Source organism: Benincasa hispida, chromosome 8 (assembly GCF_027475165.1).
Source record: "Benincasa hispida cultivar pf3 chromosome 8, pf3_genome.v1.1, whole genome shotgun sequence".
NCBI classification, from domain to species: Eukaryota; Viridiplantae; Streptophyta; class Magnoliopsida; order Cucurbitales; family Cucurbitaceae; genus Benincasa; species Benincasa hispida.
Window position 1 is genome coordinate 20,461,591 of NC_143485.1, and position 24,739 is coordinate 20,486,329.

General features: G+C 35.0%; 1 long non-coding RNA gene across 1 annotated transcript; it reads right to left on the reverse strand.

Annotated features, from left to right (window-relative positions):
- Nucleotides 1–22,599: 22,599 nt before the first annotated feature.
- LOC120083043 (uncharacterized) lies at nucleotides 22,600–24,106 on the reverse strand. The gene is made up of 4 exons (XR_005483359.2): nucleotides 23,522–24,106; nucleotides 23,278–23,375; nucleotides 23,092–23,170; nucleotides 22,600–22,892 (listed from the first exon to the last, which is right to left on the reverse strand). It is a non-coding gene; the product is annotated as an uncharacterized LOC120083043 (long non-coding RNA).
- Between the last annotated feature and the right edge of the window lie 633 nt (nucleotides 24,107–24,739).

Here is a 24,739-nt window from a genome sequence, read left to right on the forward strand (position 1 = left end):
GCCGATATTAGCGATATATCTCTGATATATGTTTTTGTGCTAATATCTTTCACAACTCAACAAAATCAAGGATATTTTGTTGATATATCACATATATTTTGTGGATATATCATGGAAATATCGTGGATATTTTGTCTACATGTTGTCTAATTATCGTTATATATCACTTTTTATCTTTTTTCTAATATCAAGCTTTTCCAATGTGCTACCTTTTCCAATTTCTAATTTTTCTCAATTTTCAATTCAGACATTTCATTCAAAGAAATTAAGTTTAGAAAAAACACAAAAAATACTTCGATCATGGCTATAAAATTGGTAGAGACCAGAAATTAGCCCTTCACTAGAGAATCTTAATTCATACATGTTGTACAACTTCAACCATCATAGAGCTCGTGGACCAGAAATTGGAGCAATAGGAAAACCTTTCATTTATAGAAGGTTTGCACATGACGATTGATGCTAACTCACTTGTTTTAGGTATAAAGGAGATGAGTTTGGACAGTCAATGTGGACATGGTCAATATGTCCATAACAATAGTAATTATGGCTATTCTCATAGTAACTATAATCATTCAAGTGATTATTGTTAATGTGGTTATAGTGATGAGTTTAACACATCGATCTATACATGAGACCATAACTTCCTTGTGAAAGTGATGAAGACCCGGATTTAGTGCCTCTATATTATCTACATTATATAGATCACTATCCTCATTTCAATGAAACATGATTTGATCCAAGGTATCCTCCTATTGGTAGTATTTGGGTTGACGTTGAGACTCATGGATGACATACTTTTAATTTATAAGAAATTTTTAAACATACAATGACTTGAGAGCAATATTGTCACTATCAAATCAATTATGCTCTAATGTTTAACTAATATCTCTTAGATCATCTTTTTATTATTGAATATTATATTAGACCTTCATTTTGTATGACCTAGACTTTATTAATGAAATATTTAGTTCATAATAATTTTTTGGAAAATTATTTCAAATGGTAAAGTTGTTGAAAATATTTACAAGATATAGTAAAATTTTCGAATTATCAATGATAGACGTTGATATTATATCTGTGTTTATCAATATCACTGATAGACATTGATAAAGTGTCTATCATTGACAGTTCTTAAATTTGGTTTATTTTTTTATATTTAAAAATAGCTCTAAATTTTTTGGTCTTCATTATTATCTGTTATTTCATTATCAATCATATTTGGTTTCTAATTATTGATTTATATGTTTGAACTTATATTTAAATTATTAAATAAGTTTGTTCTAAAATTTCATAAAAAAATTCACAATAATTTTATGAGTTTCCATGATATCCATAATTTTTTTCTGAATATCCGTCGACATTCAAATATCCATCAATATATCCGTAAATCTAACTCATGGATATTTACACCGATAACGATATTTTCATCCTTGCATCATCCTTACATATCTTAAACTATTTTTAAGGGTAAAAATCATCCTCACAAACCAACAATGATCCTTTCATCGTGTTTTACCCATACTACATACTTCTTAAAAAGAATTTCAAAAGGGCATCTAAAATAAAATTGCTCTAAGAGTAAAGACGCTAAACTTTTTTTTTGCTAGAAAAATGAACATCCCGACCTAATAAGTTATATACGTTCCACCTTATTCTATTCTCTTGTTAACATTTATGTTGGAGATGATCCCTTAGTCTTAGTGATTAAGTTGTGACCAAACCGTATCGCGACATGTGGACCATACATACTTTTTTCTTTTTATTTTAAAAATTAAACGTGTTAATGCCACTGAACAACATGATCCCATTTCAAAATTAAATAATTCCTCTCTTCTTCTCATCAATTTTCCTATCAACTTTAGGGGATGCCATTGCTGTCACATCTTTTCATTTTTCTTTTCTTTTCTTTTGCATAAGATTTAAAATACTCAGTACTCTTTGGTATATCCTTCTTTTCCCACAATTTTTTATTTTAAAATTATTAGATCTTAAATCCTTATTCTTCCACACAAAGAAAAAAAAAGGAACAAAAAACCCCACCATTCTTAAACTTCCATAGTTCCATACACATATACTTATTATTTATGTTTGATTACTACTTATTTTATTTTTATTTTGTTTCTTTCATTTCTTATAATTTACTCCATAACATAATTTATGCATACATGCTTTTATTTTTAATTACATATTCTATATTATTAGAACTTCTTTTTAGTTAAATCACTTTCATATGTGGTAGTTTTTATACTGGAACTCTCACTTTCACTACTATTTGAGCCTCGCTTTTAACTTTCAGATCATGTCATTTTAAGGTGCTATTAAATGGAATGAAAAGTTTATACACTAAGGTAATTTTGAAAACTAAAAAGATTAGTTTTAAAAATTAATTTTTATTTTTGAAATTTGGATAAGAATTCAAATATATGTATAAGGAAAGTGAAAAACATACCAATGAAATTCTGAAGAAGTAAGCTTGCATAATATTTAAAATTATTATGAAACCGACAAATAAAGAAAATGAGAAAATATAAACAGCAAAGATTAACATGTAGATTTACTTGATTCAATGACAACGTGTTAGCTATGTCCATGGGTAGAGGGAGAAATCTGTTTATTATTAGAGAAAAATATAAAATAATACAGTTTGTATAGGCACAAGTAGGGTTAGAGAGTGTTGGAGATTTAATTAGTTGGCTTTATAATTTTTTAAACAGTGGTTTCTACAGTTGTTTGAAATAAAGTCTTAACATCTATTTCAGACAATAGTTTATTTTCTTGCAGAATATTTTCCTTATCTGGAAATATCTAACTGCAATTTTTTGTCCGATATTTTCTTTATTGAGATGTGACTTATCTTTTCCAAATAAGAATTTGTTTCCTTTCTTGGATGTGATTATTTAAGGAGATTTATGCTAAACAATTAGGGTTGTCACTTTTGTTAATCAAGCAAGACGTGTTCTATTCTATGACCATTGTCAACGTTGTATTCTTGCTTGTTCCTCACTATTCTACTGTGCAAGATATTCATCTATTGAAGTGCAACACTTTGAAGTAAATCACAGTCTTAGGGGGAGCCTAAGCTATTGCTGCCAGAGAAAGGATTCTTAGTCTTAGAGGGAGCTTAAGACTCAGCTTCAAAGAAGGAATTCTCCATTTTAGGGGGATCCTAAGGTTCATCAGTGAAGGGAGTTCACTAACTAAGGGGAAGATATCTTAGTGAGAGGAGTCTCACATACTGTCGAGAGTCAAAGTGTCTAACACTAATATTATCGGACTTAGGGGGAGCTTAAGTACAATTGAGAGGGAGCCTCACATCTAAGGGTTGCCTAGTTGGTTAGTGAGTTGAGCTCTATGTGAGTCACTAATGATCGTGTATTACAGATAAGTACTACGTTGTAAACTACTTAACTCTTTAATATTTGTGGATTATCTTTCCTGGGTACACTGTCCTCGAGACGTAGATGGATTATCACCGAACTAGGTTACCAGCTTCTGTGTGTCTTTACTTGTTTACTTCCTGTTAGCATTTTTTGTTGTTATCGTGCTTGTCAGTGCTTTCCATTTAACATCCATATTTCAAGCGGAGAGTCATCTTATCGCTTTTCAATTGGTATAAGAGCGGGTCACCTTCACTTAAGGTGCTTCAATCATGGATGAGATCAAAGAAGGCGGCTCTACCACTCGTCTTCCAATTCTAGATGGAACAAATTATATATATTGGAATGCTCGAATGACAACCTTTCTGAAGTTGATAGATGAAAAACTTGTTAGGCTGTGGTCTCTGAGTGGCCTCATCCTACCACCAAAACTGATGATAGAAAGAAAATCTTGAAACCAGAGTCTCAGTGGTCTGAAGAAGATGATGAAGCCTTGTTGGGGAATTCTGGTGCCTTGAATGCCATATTTAATGGTGTAGACTGCAACATATTCAGACTAATTAATACTTGTGTCTCTACTAAGGAGGCAGGAGATATCTTATCTGTTGTCATGAGGGAGATTCTAAAGTTAAGATGTCAAGGTTGCAATTGTTGACATCGAAGTTTGAGAACCTTAGAATGCAGGATGAAGAATCCATTGGTGAATTCAATGTTTGGCTGTTAGACATTGCAAATGAGTCATTTGCCCTAGGAGAGAAAATTTCAGAAGAAAAACTTGTGCGAAAGGTATTTAGGTCTTTACCTAAGAGATTTGACATGAAAGTCACTACCATTGAGGAAGCTCAATACATAACAAAGTTGAGAGTGGATGAATTATTTAATTCCTTGCTTACGTTTGAGTTGTCTTTAGATGGAAAGTCCGAAAAGAAGAATAGGGAATTGCTTTTCAACCTTCAGTTAAAGAGGAACTTGTTAAACCAGATAAAGAGTTAGAGGGTTCCTTTGCTGAATCTATGTCACTTCTTTCAAAGCAGTGTAATCGTGTTCTTAAACGTTTCAAAAAGATATCTAGCATCTCCAATATCAATAAGCTTGCTTCTCCTCCCCTCAAACAATTGAGATCCCATAATAGTAAGAAGGAAGCTGGCAAGTTAGGTAGTTTCATTTGTAAAAAAGAAAAGAACTTCAAATGTAGAGAGTGTAGTAGTGGTTACATCCAGATTGAATGTCCTAATTTTTTTTAAAGAAATAGAGTAAAGGCTATGTTTTAACTCCGTGTAATGCTAAATCTGAAGAACACAGTGACTTAGAGGAAGATGTCAAAGCATTTGTTAATAACATCTCTTATACACCTCATCATATGAGAATAGTGAAAACGATGTATTGACTAAAAATGTTCATAATGTCGCAAATCAAGGGTCTGCAAATCCTTCTTACCATGCACTTTTTGTCAAATGGCAAGATGATAAAAAAGCCCTTGATGTTCAAAGTATGAGAATTAGATGTTGATTGTTGACAATCACAAACTTATTGTAGATTTGAAGTGTGAACTTTCTCAAATTAAAGATGAGAAGAATTTAGTATGTAAAAATGTCAGAATGTTCAATACTAATACTAAGTCTCTAGAGAAAATCTTGATAAAAGGAAAGATAGTTGGTGATAACTTTGGACTTGGTTTTTCAAAAGGTGGAAATCAACATAATAATCAGTCAAATTCCAAAGGAAAGCAAAAGATTGAGTTTGTTAGAGCTCAAGATCTAGAGTCCTATGGTTGTACAGGTACTTCCTCCAACAATTCTATTGGGAAAGACAATCGTACGTTCAGACAGAGATGAATTTGTCACTATTGTGGCAAAGTGGGATATAAACATCCTTTTTGCTATATTGAAAGTTCTTCACAGACCCACTTATCCCATAAGGGCTCCCCACTTCTCTCAGAATTACTATCAAATATAGAAAAAAAATAAAATAGGTGTGAAGAGAGAAGAACGTTTAGAACAAATGCAATGTTGTTTTGACCTCCCTTAGATTTTCTACCAAGAAGATTGGTACTTTAATAGTGGAAGCTCTCATCATATGACTGGTGAAAATAGTTATTTGTCTGATCTCAAATCTGTCAACTCAGGAAGAGTCACTTTTGGATATGGTACTTGTGGTAAGATCATTGAAAAAGGGAAACTTAATTACTCGGGTCTTCCACCTTTGAATGATATAATGTTGGTTGAAGGGTTTATTACCAATCAGTTATGTGATCGAGGTTTGAAAGTGACTTTTACAAAAGACAAATGTGTTATCACAGACGATGTCAAAGCTCTTATGATAGGTATGTGTTCTTTTTATAATTCTTATCTGTGAAATTCTGACAATACTTTACAGATTTGTCATGTCTCTAGACAAGATAAGACTAACCTATGGCATAAACTCCTTGGGCATGTGAGCATGAAGACTATACAAAAGTCACTTGCTAAAAATGCTATATCTGGACTCCTCTCATTACCTACCTCCACTAGAATTATTTGTGGAGACTGTCAGTCAAGAAAACAAACTCATATTTCAAACAAGCAGGTAGGTCACTCGGGTTCAATTTGTATACTGAAACTTTTTCACATAGACCTTATAGGTTCACACTGAAGGAAATCAGATTCAATATTTCCATGAGCAGCGGAAGAACGATAATTCCAATTTACAATCATAAATGAACATAACATTTACAGTGGACTTCAAACAAACGGTTATACAATTCAAATGCTAAAATTACAGCATGAACAATACAAATCATAAAGAGTAAATTGTACGAACAATCGAAGAAGCGTCTTCACGCTCTCTGTCGTGACCACTCGAAAAATCAGCAACCTCGAACGTTCGATCTACATGACCACGACACAACACGAACACAGCATGAACACTTCGCGCTCGTCTTCAATGATCTCTTCGGTTACGAACTCCTCCGTAACATGAACGACCTCCACAGCACACGAACGGCCTCCAGAACACCTCGACGGTGTCGAGTTGAGTATGACACCACCAACAAGGCGACCTTGGTATTCTCGGTGTGAGAATCCAGAGGGTGGGCTCTATTCAGACTTGGTATGAGGCAGACGAAAGAGGAAAGTTCGATCGTGTACACGACTGGGCAAGTGGGAGATGGCGGAGACCTATTGCATAGGTCGATGCCCAATCATTTAGATAAAGCTATGTGATCGTTTAGCTCGTTTTGTTGCCTACAGATTCTACACGATCGTTTTTCTTGGACCAACGATCATCTAGCAAAACTATGCGATCATTTAGTAAATACTGCACGATCGTTTAGCTCGCCACTGCACGATCATTTATCTCACCCAGCCATCATTTAGTAAATCTATATTTACTTGACGACTACGTGAGTTTCTTTTGCGCGGAGAGAAAACTCAAAACTTTTTCAATCTTTTGTAAAACTCCTTTTTTCCAAAATAGGAAACCACTTTCCTTTTAAACTCACGGTTACCATGATGCAATAACCACCCACTACTTTGGTTATTTAAAAGAAAAAGAATTGATTATCCAATAATTAATATTATTATAAACATAAATAATAACCAACTTATCGTACTATGTTTATAACCTATAGTTTTAATATTTTATCTCATGAAACATATAAACCATAGTTCTTTTTCTATTCCATGGTACTTAATGTAAATCTTATTTACATCAATCCTCCACTAGATGTATTTTATACATCATATCGATTATATCATATATAATCAAAATACCTATTGTCAATTTGAACATTTCAAATCAACACCAAGAACTAATCCTCAACTGAATTCATTGAGCTACCAAGGGGACCTTACGGACCTGTAGCTCGAAGCTCCAACAGTACGTGAATAATTGACTAAACTCTTTAGTCACGGGATCCACTATCCGTTAACTGCCAGGTACTACACCCACTAAAGACTGATAGCTGAACTCTCCTTACCACAGATATATTATGTGTCCATCTTAACCAATCAGCAGTGCGACAAACCTTCACAGATTGCTCGTAAGTACAGTTGAACCAATAACCGTTATGCCCTTGTAGTTACATCTGCCTCCTTAAGTACCAATGATCCCTCTAATGAACATAAGTCATAGTTCTACTATGACTGAGTCTTCTCTTCCAAAGAGAAGCTGTGGCCACTATGTTGCCCCAGAATCAATCTTTAAGGGAGCAATCTCTCTACTTATCCCTGCTTCGGGAAAGGACTAAATTCCATCTTATGGATTGAGTTCCCAACTCCCAGATCAGACAAGTCCCTAAAAAGGTAGGCATGTTGAGTTGACAATCTGCCCACTCTCACCCATACTAATCAAAGGACTGCCCTCAGGATTGAGGTCGTATCACCTATGGTCGTTTAGGTGAGATGCAAGTCTCTAGTATCAACGACGTTATATACAGAGTCTAGTCATCTCGTGGTTCAGGTCTTATACAAACTCTTTGTATGGGACACTCCCGCTCGCACGTCTCCACATGAATGGTTAGAATCTATCATCTGTAGTAGTTTACAATACTTGCAAATTCTACAAAGCGGGTTGTATCTGTAGTGTCACCAGGATCAGGTATCCCACCTTAATCCTTATACTACAAACCTATTTAGGTTATCACTTAAGGCATGATCCACTTGTATATCACATATACATGCTTAAGTTCACATAAGATAACCAAGGAGTTTTGTTTATTGGATATGAGTAAATACGAGAATTAAATAACAATTATTTTATTCATTAAACAATGTGTATCTTTACAAAACAACGAGACTCCGAGAGAATTAGGACACCAATCCTAACAATCTCCCACTTGTTCTAATGACTCGGGAGACTAATGTACAATACAATATAAAAATGTACAATATACTATAAACTAGGGCATACCTCAGTATCATCTCCCACTTGCCCTAGACAAGATGCTGCATGTCCTACAGACCCAGACTCTCCAGGTGACCCTTGAACACTTTAGTCGTAAGGGCCTTTGTAAAGGGATCAACAACGTTGTATCCTGTAAGGATCAGATCCTTACCTCCATATACAAACATGTAATCCCTCGTTCTCCGAAGATACTTGAGGATCGTCTTGACCGCCGTCCAGTGATCAAATCCTGGATTGGACTGATACCGACTGACAATCCCTACTGCATAGCAAATGTTGGGTTTGGTACACAACATTGCATACATAAAGCTTCCTACAGCAGAAGTTAGGAAATCTGTCTCATCTTCTCAACCTCTTGAGGTGTCTTAGGATATTGATCCTTAGACAGAACGATTCCATGCCTGAAGGGTAATAAACCCCTCTTGGAATCCTGCATCCTATACCTGATCAACATTTGATTAATGTACGACGCCTCAGACAAGGCTAACCATTTGTTCTTGCGATCCTGAATAATCTGAATCTCGAGAACATACTGTGTCTCATCCAAATATTTCATTCGAAATTGGGCAGCTAGCCAACCTTTAATGTTAGCCAGATAGCCTACATCATTCCCAATAAGTAGGATATCATCCACATACAGTACCAGGAAAGCTACTGAGTTATTGATGATCTTCTTGTAAACACAAGGCTCATCAATGTTCTTGTCAAAGCCAAACGACTTGACAGCAGTGTCAAATCTGATGTTTCAAGATCTAGATGCTTGTTTCAGCCCATAAATAGACCTATTAAGCTTGTAAACTCTTTGCTCTTGATCTGGAACTATGAACCCCTCTGGTTGAGTCATATAGATGGTCTTCTCAAGATTACTATTAAGAAAGATAGTCTTGACGTCCATTTGCCATATTTCATAATCATAAAATGTGGCTATGGACAGGAGAATCCGAATAGACTTCAACATGACAACATGTGAGAAAGTTTCCTCATAATCAACTCCCTCAACCTAGGTATAACTCTTTGCCACGAGTCTAGCCTTAAAGGTTTGCACCTTCCCATCTACACCTCTCTTTCGCTTAAAGATCCAATTACACCCAATAGGTCTTATCCCATTAGGTGGATCAACAAGCTCACGGACGTTATTGAAGTACATAGACTCCATTTCCTGGTTTATGGCCTTAACCCATGTATCTTTGTCAACATCCTCCATTGCTTTCTGAAAAGACAATGGATCATCGACCCCATCATTCATAATGACTTTATGGGCTTCAGTTAAACCCATGTAGCAATCCGGTGGGTTCATAACCTTCCCACTACATCAAGGTAGTCTCAACTCTTGAGCTTGTTGACTAGACGTTCCGACATCAACAACTCTTGTTAATCAGTTGGCCTGTTCAACAACTCTTGTTAAACCCTCAGCAGTCTCAGTCTCACTAGAGATCTCACGTAAAATGAGCTTACTTCGTGGCTTATGATCCCTCATGTGATCTTCTTCCAAGAAGATTAGTGGAAACAAACACTTTGTTCTCACTCGAATCATAGAAGTATCCTCCTCTCATTTCCTTGGCGTAGCCTACAAAGAGGCAAACCTTCGAACGCAGTTCCAACTTCTTTGGGTTAGTCGTTAACACATGTGCCGGACAGCCCCGAATCCTGAAATGGCGTAAACTACCTTTACGGTCTCTCCATAACTCAAAGGTGTTTCAGAAACACTTTTCGAGGGAACGTTGATTAGGATATAACATGAAGTTTGCACTACATAACCCCAAAATGAGTCTGGAAGATAAGCATAACTCATTATAGACCGAACCATGTCAACCAAGGTCCTATTTCTCCTTTCTGACACACCATTCTGTTGAGGTGTACCAAGGGTTAAGAGTTGGAACGCAATCCCATGTTCTATCATATAGTTCTAGAATTGGAGGTCCATATACTCTCCACCATGATCAGATCGTAGTGTTCTTACCTAACAAGTTTTCAACTTCAGCCTTATACTCCTTGAACATGTCAAAGACTTCAGACTTACGTTGCATTAGGAAGAGATACCCAAACCTTGAATAATCATCTATAAAAGAGATGAAATATTCATACCTACCTCGAGCTCTAACATTAATCGGACCACAGAAGTCTGAATGTACAAGCTCCAAGGTTTCCTTGGCTCTGTAGCCTTTTCCAGTAAAAGATCATTTGGTCATCTTGCCTTCGAGGCATGATTCACATACCAGCAAGGAGTTTTCTTCTAAACCCTTTAGAAGTCCACTTTTCACCAACTTCTCAATCCTATTGAGGTTAATGTGACCTAAACTAAGATGCCAAAGATGGGCATTTTCTTTTGGAGATACCTTTGGTCTTTTAGTTGTTGTTGTCGTACTGAACATTTCGGTGTGAAACAAGGCTTTTATGACTAACGACCTTAGTACATATAAGTTATTTTCCATTGAACCATAACAAATCTCCATTCCATTCTTGAAAATAAACACTTTATTCTCAGAAAAGGAGACATGTAGCCTTGTTCAATGAGACAAGAAACCGAGATTAAGTTCCTCTTAATATGAGGAACTACAAAAACATTATCTAGTAACAGATAACGTTTCTTGTCAACAAATAACTTCAGCCTGCCTACAGCAATAATTGAAACAACCTCACCAGTACCAACTCGAAGAGTCATCTCTCCTTGTGGCAACGTTTGCTAGGAATTGAATCCTTAGTAAGAGGAATTGACATGATTGGTAGTACCTGAATTAAGGATCCAGGCAGAATCATCATTCTCTACCAGACATATCTCCAAGACCAATAAATCATATTTACTGCCTTGTCTCCTCTTTAGGAAAGTAGTGGAATCGAGGTCGTTTGCCATGAAATTCGTTTCACATGATTCTTTCCACTGTAAATAATCGGTCATTTTAAAAGCTTTAAATGGAAATACTAACAAGTTGATAAAAAGAAAAACATATTAACCTACGTTAGGTTTTAAACCAATATGATTTTAGCAAAACTAACATGAACTCCATGTGACATCTAGTTTCGAACTGACACTTCAAATGTTTAGGACAAAAGCTGTCGAAGAGAGGTCAGTTATCCCTCTTGTGAATTGAGAAGTTCTCAACCAGTCATTAATACCAGAACAACTCTTGTTCCTATAATGACAAGCCATCATGGATTTGGCCAAGAGATCACTAACTTACTTAACAATCTCCCGTAAGTGTGACTCGCCATTTTAAGCCCTCGAGGTTCGTCCTAAAAGGCCAATCCAAAGGGAAAAAATTCGATTGGGGCAAAACCTAAAGCGACCCTATCCATTTCTGGAGTTCACCTTGATATTGACCAACTGCACAAAAATCATCCGAAGGGGGATGCTCCGAAGGCAACACGAGGGCATACAGAATGATCTCACGGTGTGAACAAATGATAGAGACCATGGGACATGTTGACACACACCTTTCACCCACTTACTATAAACACTCTCTCCGTTCACCTTGATATTGACTCCTGCAAACACCATCCGAAGGGGGATGCATCTTGGGCATCTCGTGGCCAAGCATGAATCTCACGATGTGGAATCATACAGGGAGAAACGTGAGTGGAATCATAGACATATTTGATATGCCTCTTCCTCCCACTGAGTATTTTATAACCTAGGGTTTAGCTTACTTAGAAAAAACACGACTAAGGATTTTAACTAAGTGACTTTTAGGTTTTCTCAAGAGTAACTTTTACCTTGGATAGTTGAACAACTTTTGATCATCATCCATTAAACTCTTTAATGGAATCTTTGACCAAAACTTCGCATGCTTGTTGAAAAGCTATCTAATTCACCTTTCTAGGTAGGTTTCCAGGTAGGAGTGTTACATTTCCATCAACTTAAGAACCTCAACCTAGCCAGAACCCGCCTTAGACAAAAGGTCCCTTATAGATAGGTTTACAACCAATTTAATCTTTTATTCCAACCAATTTAATCCCATTAAACCGATTTTAAAAGATTAATCTAGGTTACTAAACTCTTCAGAACCATTTAAACTTAAGTCTATCTCAATCCAATTTTAAAACCCTTTTAAAAACTTGAGTTCACCCTAAGTCCGCATGCAACTTTGAATTATTGATTTTAGGTCTAATTTCCTTTATAACACTTATAAACGGAAACAACCACAATGTTAAGCTAACACATACAAGGCATTCATAATGCTTGTAAATAGCCTAAGTGTTATGCTCAATGCATTGTCCATTCATTGCTACTTCTTTTATATAACAATTATACAAAACAACAATGAAACAAGCAAAACATGTTTCCATTCACCCTTAGACTATAACATTTATAATAAAAGGATGATGCATGATAATGCTTAATGCATGCAAAATATAACTCTTATATTTCATGATGCATGTGCATGCTTTCAAGTAATTTTTTTATGCAATATTATAACATTTATAATACATGATGCATAAATAATTGCACAACCTAAGGTGGGTTTTTAACTATATGACAAACACTTTGGCATATAAGTACCATATATCACATGTATAAGTAATAAAAGTTGATGAACCGTGTAGAATTGCCTTAAAACACAAAAAGGAAGCTAACTATTACAAAGACAAGCAGTCTCCAGTTCAAACAGGCGAACCGGGTCTTGAACTGCTTGGCAAAGCATCGCTTCTCCAACCATCGTGTACTAAGCACCCTGCGATCATCTACACGATAAAACAAACGCTTTTCTCTATCGCTTACCAGTGCTCCCAGAGTTAAATGATCGTTTAGCATTTACTATACGATCGTCTAGAAAAATTCAAACGACCGTTTAGTTATTAACACACGATCGTGTACCTTTACTAAGCGATGAAGCTTGAAGTACACGATCGCTTAGGGCGCTCCGCAAAACGCCCGCCTTCCACGATCGTTTAAGCGACTACGATATCGCAAGCACCATCGCCTAAGTGATCGCTTAGCTAGCGCTTTCATATCGCATACGCTCGATCACATAGGTAGTAACTAAGCGATGAAGCTTGCTAACTACACGATCGTCTAGCGCACGCCTTCTACTAAATGACGAGCATCTCATGCTCCCATTACGATCGTCTACCTCCAGCGTCTATGCGATCGCGCAACCAATGCTACATGATATGGTAAACGATTTACCCCATCGCTTAACTTTAGCTCAACGATCGATTAGAAAATACTACACGATCGTATAGAAAAAAAATATCGAAACGATCGCTTAGTTAAATCCCAACGATCGTTTACCTGAGGCTACATGATCTGACCAACGCTTGATCTTCTTCTTCGTTGAGAACTGCATCGCCAAATGCCGAAGCTTTATCACGAACGACTCGACGAACTCAAACTTTTTTAATTACAGACTCGATTGTGATGTTAATTTCGCCCAAAAACACAAGGGTCCTTACAATTAACACTTTGTAATACCGAAAGCTTTAACAAAAAGGCAAGTTAAACCTGAAACGTTCATCATTCATATTCATCCACAAATACAGAAAACGGTTAACCATAAATGCAGAAACCCACCGTGACTAAAAAATGCGTTCAATTCAGATCTGTAATTTGAAATATCAGAGAACCTGGCTCTGATACCAATTGAAGAAAATCGGATTCGAGATTTCCATGAGCAGCGGAAGAATGATAATTCCAAATTACAATCATAAATGAACATAACATTTACAGTCAACTTCAAACAAGCGGTTATACAATTCAAATGCCGAAATTACAACATGAACAATACAAATGCATAAATAGTAAACTGTACGAACAATCAAAGAAGCGTCTCCACGCTCCATTGTGCGACCACTCGAACAATCAGCAACCTCGAACGCTCGATCTACAAGGCCGTAACACAGCATAAACACGTTGTACTTGTCCTCAACTATCTCCTCAGTCATGAACTCCTCCGTAACACGAACGACTTCCAGAAAACCTTGACGGTGTCGAGTTGAGTCTGACACCACCAACAAGGTGACCTTGACATTTTCGGTGTGAGAATTCAGAGGGTGGGATTTTTTCGGATTTGGTATGAGGCAGACGAAGAAGGAAACACCGATCGTGTAAATGATTGGGCAAGTGGAAGATTGCAGAGACCTATAGCATAGGTCGATACCCAATCATTTAGATAAAGCTAAGAAATCGTCTAGCAAAAGCTATGCGATCGTTTAGCTCATCGTTTAGCCCAGTCTGTCACCTACAGACTCTACACGATCATTTACCTTGGGCCAACGATCGTCTAGCAAAACTATGCGATCGTTTATTAAATACTTCACGATCGTTTAGCTCACCACTGCACAATCGTTTAGCTGGCCCAAGCGTTGTTTAGTAAATCTATATTTACTTGACGACTACATGAGTTTCTTTTGCACGGAGAGAAAATTCAAAACTTTTTCAATCTTTTGTAAAACTCTTTTTTTCAAAAATAAGAAACCACTTTCCTTTTAAACTCACGGTTACCATGATGTAATAACCACCCACTACTTTGGTTATTTAAAAGAAAAAGAATTAATTATCCAATAATTAATATTATTATAAACAAAAAAAGAATTAATTATCCAATAATTAATATTATTATAAATATAAATGATAACCAACTTATCATACTATATTTATTACCTATAGTTTTAATATTTCATCTCATGAAACATATAAACCATAGTTCTTTTTCTATTCCATGGTACTTAATGTAAATCTCATTTACATCAATCCTCCACTAGATATATCTTATACATCATACCGATTATATCATATATAATCAAAATACCTATTGTCAATTTCAACATTTCAAATCAACACCAAGAACTGATCCTCAACTGAATCCATTGAGCTACCAAGGGGACCTTATGGACTTGTAGCTTGAAGCTCTAATGGTACGTGAATAACTGACTAAACTCTTTAGTCACGGAATCTACCATCCGCTAACTGCCAGGCACTACACCCACTAAAGACCGACAACTGAACTCACCTTACGACAGATATATTATGTGTCCATCTTAACCAATTAGTAGTGCGACAAACCTTCACAGATCGCTCGTAAATACAACTGGGCCAATAACCTTTATGCTCCTGTAGTTACATCTGTCTCCTTAAGTACCACTGATACCTCTAATGAACGTAAGTCATAGTCCTACTATGATTGAGTCTTCTCTTCTAAAGAGAAGTTGTGGCCACTATGTTCAAGCCCTAGAATCAGCCCTTAAGGGAACAATCTCTTTACTTATCCCTGTTTCGGGAATGAGTGAATTCCATCTTGTGGATTGAGTTCCCAGCTCCCAGATCAGATAAGTCCCCAAAAAGATAGGCATATTGAGTTGGCAATCTGGCCACTCTCACCCATACTACTCAAAAGACCGCCCTCAAAGGCAGGAGTTCCCAAAACATTCAAGATTGAAGTCTTGTCACCTATGGTCGTTTAGGTGAGATGCAAGTCTCTAGTATCAACGGCGTTATATATAGAGTCTAATCATCTCGTGGTCCAGGTATTATAAAAACTCTTTGTATAGGACACTCCCGCTCACACGTCTCCACATGAATGGTCAGGATCTACCATCTATAGTAGTTTACAATACTTGCAAACTTCTACAAAGCGGGCCGTATCCGTAGTGTCATCAAGATCATGTATCTCACCTTAATCCTTATATTACAGACCTATTTAGGTTATCACTTAAGGCATGATCCACTTGTATATCTCATATACATGCTTAAGTTCACATGAGATAACCAAGAAGCTTTGTTTATTGGATATGAGTAAATGCTAGAATTAAATAACAATTATTTTATTCATTAAACAATGTGTATCTTTACAAAACAATGAGACTCTGGGAGAATTAGGACACTAATCCCAACACGCACAATTAGACAGCCTGGGAGGCAACAATACATTTTAGTTGTTGTTGATGACTTCTCAAATACACTTGGGTTTGCTTTCTACGAGATAAATCAGATGCAATTTCTACTTTTCAAACTCGTTGTCTTCAATTACAACATGAAAAAGATTCTAATGTGATACAAATTCGAAATGATCATGGTAGGTAGTTTGAGAACTCTTAGTTTAGTGAATTTTGTCAATCAGTTGGTATTCACCATGAATTCTTAGCCCCCATGACTCCCCAGCAGAATGAAGTTGTGGGAAGGAAGAACCGAACTCTTCAGGAGATGGCTCATGCGATGTTACATGCCAAACATATACCTTTCCAGTTTTGGGCAGAAACCCTGAACACAACTTGTCATATACACAACAAAGTTGTTTTATGATCAGGAACCTATAGCACAATTTATGAAATATGGAGAGGAAGGAAATCGACTGTGAAATACTTCCCATTTTTTGAAGTACTTGTTATATTATTGCTGATAGAGAGGCTAGATAGAAATGGGATTTCAAGTCGGATGAAGGGATTTTTCTTGAATATTCCACAAATAGTCGAGCTTACCGTGTCTATAATAAACGAACTCACATTGTAATCGAGTCCATTAATGTTGTAACTGATGATGATGCTAGTTCTTTCGATTCTACTTCTACATAGGAAAAAAATTCATGCATTATTCCTCTTGTCAATACTGTTGTCCCTAATATCTTGTCTGACATGCCATCTTATATAAATTCGAAAATCCCTATGGAGGACAACCTGAATGTTTTTTAGCAAACGAAGGATAGTAAAAGGCAACCCTCCAGCAAGGTTCATAAAGATCATCCTTCTATAACATAATTGGTAATCTTGAGGAAGGCGTGACAACAAGAAAGTTAAATATCTTAAGATGATCAGTAATATTTGCTTCACTTCCCCTATTGAACCAAAAAGTGTCAAAGAAGCTCCCGAAGATGAATGTTGGGTCAATACAATGCAAGAAGAGCTTGGACAATTTGTGAGGCCGATGTTTGGACTCTCCTTTCCAGACCAGAATTTATGAATGTAATTGGAAAAAGTGAATTTTTAAAAACAAGATAGATGAGAATGACGATGTCAATAGAAATAAAGCTAGATTAGTGGCTCAGGGGTACACTCAAATAGAAGGCATGGATTTTGATGAAACCTTCGCTTCTATTGCAATACTTGAACCTCTTAGACTCTTGTTTGGTATTTCTTGCCTTCTGAAATTCAAACTATATAAAATGGATGTAAAGAGTGCGTTCTTAAACGAATATCTAAAGGAGGGAGTGTACATTGCTCAACCCAAGGGATTTGTGGATCTTACTCATCTTGACCATGTGTATAAACTTAACAAGGCTCTTTATGGCCTCAAACAGTCGATGAGGAGTTGATAAGACTCTCTTCATAAAAAAATCTCATGAGAATTTTGTGATTGTTCAAATTTATATTGACGACATTATTTTCGGAAGGATGTCACAGGATTTGGTTGAGCTCTTTGTGAGACAGATGCATAAAGAATTCAAAATGTGCATGATAGGAGAACTGTCCTATTTTCTAGGAATTTAATAATGCAACTGAATGAGGGAATCTTTATATCTCAAAACAAACATGCCAAGAATTTAGTGAAGAAGTTTGGCATGGAAAATGCCAGTGTCAAAAGAACTTCTACTCAAACTCATGTGAAAATGTCAAAAGATTAGGTGGAACTCAAATTGATGAGATCCTGTGTAGGTGTATCATTGGTATCTTGCTCTATTTAACTGCTAGCAGACTGGACATTGCTTTTGTTGTTGATTTGTGTGCTAGATATCAATCTTGTCCTAAAAACAGTCATTTGTTTAGCATGAAAAGGATAGCCGAATATATAAATGGCACAAGCGAGTATGGTTTATTATACACTTATGATACAAGTAGCTCTCTAGTTGGCTACTGTGATGTTGATTGAGCTGGGAGCTCAGAGGATAGAAAGAGTACGTTAGTAGGTTGTTTCTTTCTTAAGAATAACCTGATTTCTTGGTTCAACAAGAAGTAGAATTGTGTTTCCTTCTCGATGGCAGAAGTTGAATATATTGTAGCAGGGAGTAGTTGTACTCAATTGATTTGGATGAAGCACATGTTACAGGAGTATGATGTCCCACAAGATGTCATGACTCTTTACTGTGACAATATGAGTGCTATAAATATTTCCAAAAATCCTGTCCAAGCACATTGGAATCTTACATCACTTTATATATGAAATTATAGAGAGTAAACACATCATTTTGGAGCACATCAGCACTAAAAACCAAATAGTTAACATTGTTACAAAGGCTTTAGATGTAGTTCGTTTTGAGGCCCTGAGATCAGCCTTGGGTCTTTATGTTTTGAAGGCATAGCAATTACTCTTTTGGGCAACTTTGATATTTCACTTGGCCCATTTTGCTTGGAAGCCAAGGTGGTTAATTAATGATAAAACCATATTAATTACGATTAGAGAAGGTATGAAGAAATTTAATTGCCGTTTAATACTTTTGAATTTGAATCACTTTTAGTAGGAGTGTGATAGGTTCTCGTTCGATTTCGTGCCGATTTCTCTTTCTCAATCTCTAAAGCAGTTTTCTTTCTATGATGTTTGTGATTTCTCCTTAAATGGTTAGCATCAGACAAGGAACACATACATTTGATAGCAAGATGATGAGATACAAAGAAAAGGCCAAGCGAAAGTTGCATGTCAAAGAGGATGTTCCTCCATTTACTATGAACAAATATAGCATTCATGTGTGTTGTTTCCCTATTGAAAAGAAAGAAATTGGAGTTCCTCCTCCTTCGGCAAAGAGAAAGCGTTTTGAAGCGAGTCGATTCGACGAAACGAAAGGAAAAGAGAAGGTGAGTATTTCTTCACTCACATTGACTGATCTTGTTGATTCCAGAGTTGAACTTCTCTCGAGAAAAGATAAATCCTTCTCTAGTGATTATTCAAGTAATTTGCATGAGTTTATCACGTTGCCTAGAAACCTTAGAGATATGGTTGTCTCGTATGATGCTGTTCAAAAAGAGGTTAGGGTTATTGAAGGTAGCTCTTTGTGTGTTGATAAACTTGCATTTTTTTTTTTTTTTGTGATGTTGATCCTGCTTTACCTGAGTCTAGTACAATATTCAAGGAAATGTTATTGTTCCTAACTCTTCTGAGTTGGAAAAGGAAAGTTTGCTTGCGTCTGATAATAATGTTGTACAAGATTTTGTTGACAAAGTTATTTCTGACATGATTGCGTCTTTATCCATATTGCATATAATTAGTCCTTCTGAAATTACTGCTAATAATGTTTATTTGGTGGTTCCCTTAAAACTGTGCAATCTAGTGGGGAGTTTGTTCATGCTTCTCTTGAAACAAATACCGTAACTGTAAATGTTGTTGGTGCTCTGCCTACTGAGAATTTGAGAAATTGAAAAATGTTGTTTTGTCTAATGCTGACACTAGTTCGAGTGATTGGAATCCTGGACATTTGTCTAGTCCTGCCCATACTTCTGATGAAGATATCGATGTATACAGTCAAGAAAGAACCCTCAGAAACCATCGAACAACATTTTCGCATGGTGAAGGTGCTCGTGGATCTTCTTGTTGTTGTCGGCATTCAAATTGACGATGACGAGAGTCTTCTGCACATCCTTAATGGCTTACCAATCGAGTTCAACACATTTCGCACCTCTATCCGAATGCGCAATACCACCCTGCTAATTGTAGAACTTGAGGTTTTTCTTGACATCGAATCCAAAGCAATCGACACTTCACATTCACCAGCGAAACTTACACCGACTGCCATGGCCACATTTCAACATCTTGGTCGTGGATCTTCCTTCACTAGTGGTAGCAATCATGGGTCGCCTAGAGGAAATCACCATGGGGGTCGTGGGAGAGGAAGGAATGGAAGAGGCTTCTTCCAAAATCAATCTCAAAACCCTAACCTCTCGTTTGGGCCATCATTTTCCTCTACCAACCGTGTGCCTCAACAACACTATCAACCACCTCATGCACAACTCAACTTATTGAGCCAATATTCTCAACAACCCAACTTCTTGGGCCAATTTTCTGGATCTAATCAATTCAATAATGCAGGTTTTCAATCAAATGGGCGAATTTGCTCAATGCATGGTTATTCACATGTTCCTGCTCATGGTTCTCATACGTTTGTCGTTTTCCTTTCTTCATGTTTCTGCTCAATGCACGATTCTTCATATGCCAGATTGAAGTTAATCTGATCTCTTTATGCATCAATGGTGCAGTTTTTGTTTCCTTTGCTAATTTTTGTTTCTTTCCATAAAAATCCTACATTCAAAGATGTTAGAATTTATGATTTTCAGGATAATGAGTTTTATAATCGCTTATAATGCAAAGTTTATTTATTTACATGATTTTCATTTCAAGTTAATGCATTTTCTAATGAATTTTCCTAATTATTCTAAATAAAGAACTACAATAACTTATATTTCTACAAGTTATCGCACATTTCCCAATTAGATGTAATTAAGATGATGAACTCTATAAATAGTCTCATTCCACTACTTTGAAAGATAAACAATATTTTGTATGTTTTGCTGAATTAGATACTTAACCTACTAACTTAGACATCAGAGTATATTTAATTTGGTACCACAGTAGTGTGAGTTCGATTGCAGGTCAACTCGAACGAAGTCTTGAGACAAGAGAACTTCGCTAATAGGTGAGCTAAACAAGATCTATGCACCAACAAAATTAAAAAAAAAAAAAAAAAACAATAAATAAGCGGAATGAAATTGATTGGAGAATCCCATCCACGAGTGGGACAATACAATGTTGACCATTGTTGGCAAAGGCACAACCATGAACCAACCGTATCATTTGCTTTTCAATTTCCATACCAATGGGAGAGAGAGCTTTTGGTTACGCGTATTCATGGCTGTGTCCAGCTCAAATATTATATTTTATTATCTTTATTATTACATTAATTAATTTTAAATATATATATATAAAGAAAGGATATAGGAATTAAGAACTTTGTTAAGTTGATGTTTGATTGGCATTGCAGCATTTGGTTCCCACAACTAACACGTAACACATTCCTTTCAAGCACTATGATTAATAATGATTCCCTTTCTCTTTTTGGGATATCATCTTTATCCTATCTTTTAAAATATACTTTTTTCTTATACAATATATCATACATAATTCAAATAAACAAACATTACATCACACCCTTCTTCCATTCTTCATTTTGATGTTGACTAAATTAATATTCATGTTTTTTTTTCTACTTCTCAACTTTTAAATTTTTGCTTTTTTTCTTTCTAAATTTTAAAATGTCTTTATTAGGTTTGGAATATGTTTAATTCATCTTTAAATTTTCAATTTTATGTCTAATAAATCATTAATTTATATGATTTTTTAAATTCATAAATTTACTCGACAAAAAAAATTGAAAGTTTAGTATTCTGTTAGACTTAAAATTCAATTCAATATCTAATATTCTTGTTTATTTCATGAGTTTTATCACAGGTTTTAAGACTAACATTTATTATTTATTATTATTATTATTTTTTAACTTCACTCCTTAAATTTTAAGATATTATGATCTAATAACTTTAAAGTTCATCTAACATGAATATGAATTTAATATTTGTATGTAGAAATTTTAAACCTAAGTGATGAACAATATTGATATACCTTAATTAATTAGTCATTATTAAATATTAAATATTAGTATATTATTTAGACTTAATAAATTTAAAGATAGATAATAAAAAATGTTCTTAAACTTCGTACTTTATGTAAAAATGTAACGACTCAACTTTATAAAACCTACTAATAGATTACTACTATATGCAAACACCACATCTACTCGTTTCAAGATGAAAAGATCATAATTTATTAAAAATGAATAAATGAAATAAATTCATTTGCTCAAAGTACATAAAACAATTTCTTGGGGCCTCCTTAAAACATGTCAAAACCATAAAATTTATATAAAATGTCTGATAGTTGCAAATAACAAAACTCTGACTTCAAACATAAAAACTGGCTTTTAAAAACGTGAAAATGTGAGCGAAAGCATCATATAGGTCCTATTGGCATGGTCACGAATTCCTCTTGTCATTCTCTGGTTTGTCCACTAGTACAAAACTGGACTTTAGTATTTGTTTAAAACTGACATTATAGGAGTACAATATTGGTTGTAAACCAACATTGAAGATCCATGTTATAAAAGGTCTTCAATATCGGTTGTCTTTAATGTCGATTTATTAAACTAACATTATACACCATCTTTAATGTCAGTTGAAAAACGACATTGTACACCATCTTCTATATCGGGTTTTACCAAATTTTTCAATGATTGTTTGATATTTTTCTAATGCCTCATTTTTCTAAAATGTTCAATCCATTTTTAATGTGGATTAGAGTTAAAAACCAACATTAGATATCTCATTTTGGATAAGAAAATGTCTATTATCGTATTTTTATTAAAAAAATTATTTACTAAAATGTGTGTCTAATATAACATATGCATATTTATTGTTCTGAATATGGTAAGCCAACAATATTTCTCTTCCACCTATAAATCCACATAACTTCAACCTAGAATATAACAATAGACACAACAATATACTTTACCACAAAATTAAATATAAAGTTACATAAAATACAATAACACTTCTATAAAACTATAATAATAATAAAAAAAAAAAATCATATCCAACACTTCTATTGTTTTGTTATGGGATCATATTTCTATAATAATCTTCGCTGCTACTACTTGAATCTTCCAAGTGAATCTGGAAAAAAAAAAAAAAACATAAAATATATAATCTTAATATATAATAACATTTAAAGCCTTTGCATTCACAAGCAACATTATCATTTGTGGCTATCTTATAATCCCAATAGCTGTGGGACATTTGCTCTTTTAGGCGTTGACTTTGTTATCATAAATAATAAACTTAAGAGATATGATAATTCATTTAAGTATTATACCTCTTGTGCGCTCAACTTCTGAATACTTTTTCCATATCAACGAAAAGAAAATTTGATTTTACCCCAAGAATATGGTGTACTGAAATCCAAATTAACAAATTTTTTTCCAATTTAATAAGCTATATATTCATCTAATTTCCATGAAACAAATATCATCATAGCAGGAAAATCACTAAAGAACTATACCTTAATGGAACAAATATGATGATAGCAGCTACGTGCCACTTCTTGAGGGCCTTCGATGTTTGTTCGTCAAAGATCAACTTCTTCATACGCGTACCCATCTGCAAAGCACCGACTGAGTCCACCTTATCCCACTAGACCAGCAAAATTATACTAATAAAAAAATTTCAATACCAAAGAACTCCATCTCAAGTACAACAAACTCATTTGTGACACATTTGAATGAAATTTAATATGAAAATTGTACCTGAGTTACGAGAGCATAGAGTGGAAGAGTTATATAACTGCAAAGATAAAGAACATCGACTCTACAAATCCACCATCAAAATACAAGCTCGATGAACTTAAATCGATCGACGTTCTTAGCCTCACATTATGATAAATTAAGTATGTCCAAGAAAAGAATATATCTGTATGGAAAAACATTCCGAACAAACATTTTCAACCAAAAATAAAGTTCACTTCAAATCATAAGAGTAATATTTAAAGGAGTTAGGCTTACCCGAGACCAACTTTTATAATTGCAAGCTTGAAATCAGTACGAAAGCAGGATTTTAGCCCAAAGGAATACGGCACGTAACAAACATTTGACACTTCTCGAGTTATAGCTTAGCTAAAGAACTCATTTTGAGCAAAAGGATGATCTAATATAACTCATGTAAATATATTGTCTTGTTTTATAATGATTTCATTTCAAATTTTCATTTTCTAGAACTAAACTGGTTTTCTCACAATTTTTTTCCCTTCTTTAACACTTTGGATTCATAGCCCGAATTCAAAAACGAAATGACGTTAAGGGAATGACTATTTTGAGATTTTATTATTTTCTAAGATTTTTACCATGTTTTAGAAACTATATTACAAATTTTGGGGGAGGAGGGAAGGTGAGAAAATAAGGTTTATATTTTTTTTCAAGAAAAGACTAAGAATAGAATGTTCATAAATTAGCCCTTCAATATTGAATAAGAAAAAGAGAAGAAATTACCAGAATCAAGAAGAAGTATGTTATTTGGAATGCATTCTGCAAAAACACAGTAATTGATTTGTTAGTACCAATGATGTCGGGCTATTTAGAATTAAGCTTTACTGTAAAATTACTTTTGAAAATGGATCAAATTAGTTCCAAACATTATAGTATTGTAATCTTAACAAGCTTGATGGAATTTGACTAAACACATCTGATCATCAATACCACATACAACAACAAAGCTTTGAAAAAAAAAGGGAGACAACAACAACAATAATTATGAAGGAACTCATATTCAAGAGTACCTACGAGTGGAAGCAGATATTTCCAATTCATTGTGATAGAAATTCCACATATACATTCAAACATACAAATATGCATTCACAACGCTAAATTACTGGCATGCTTAAAGAATCAATAAATAAGAGACCGAGAGATCATACTAGTTGAAGACTTTTTCTTCACAGCAAATCTCGCTTTCACTGGAACGGCAGGCTA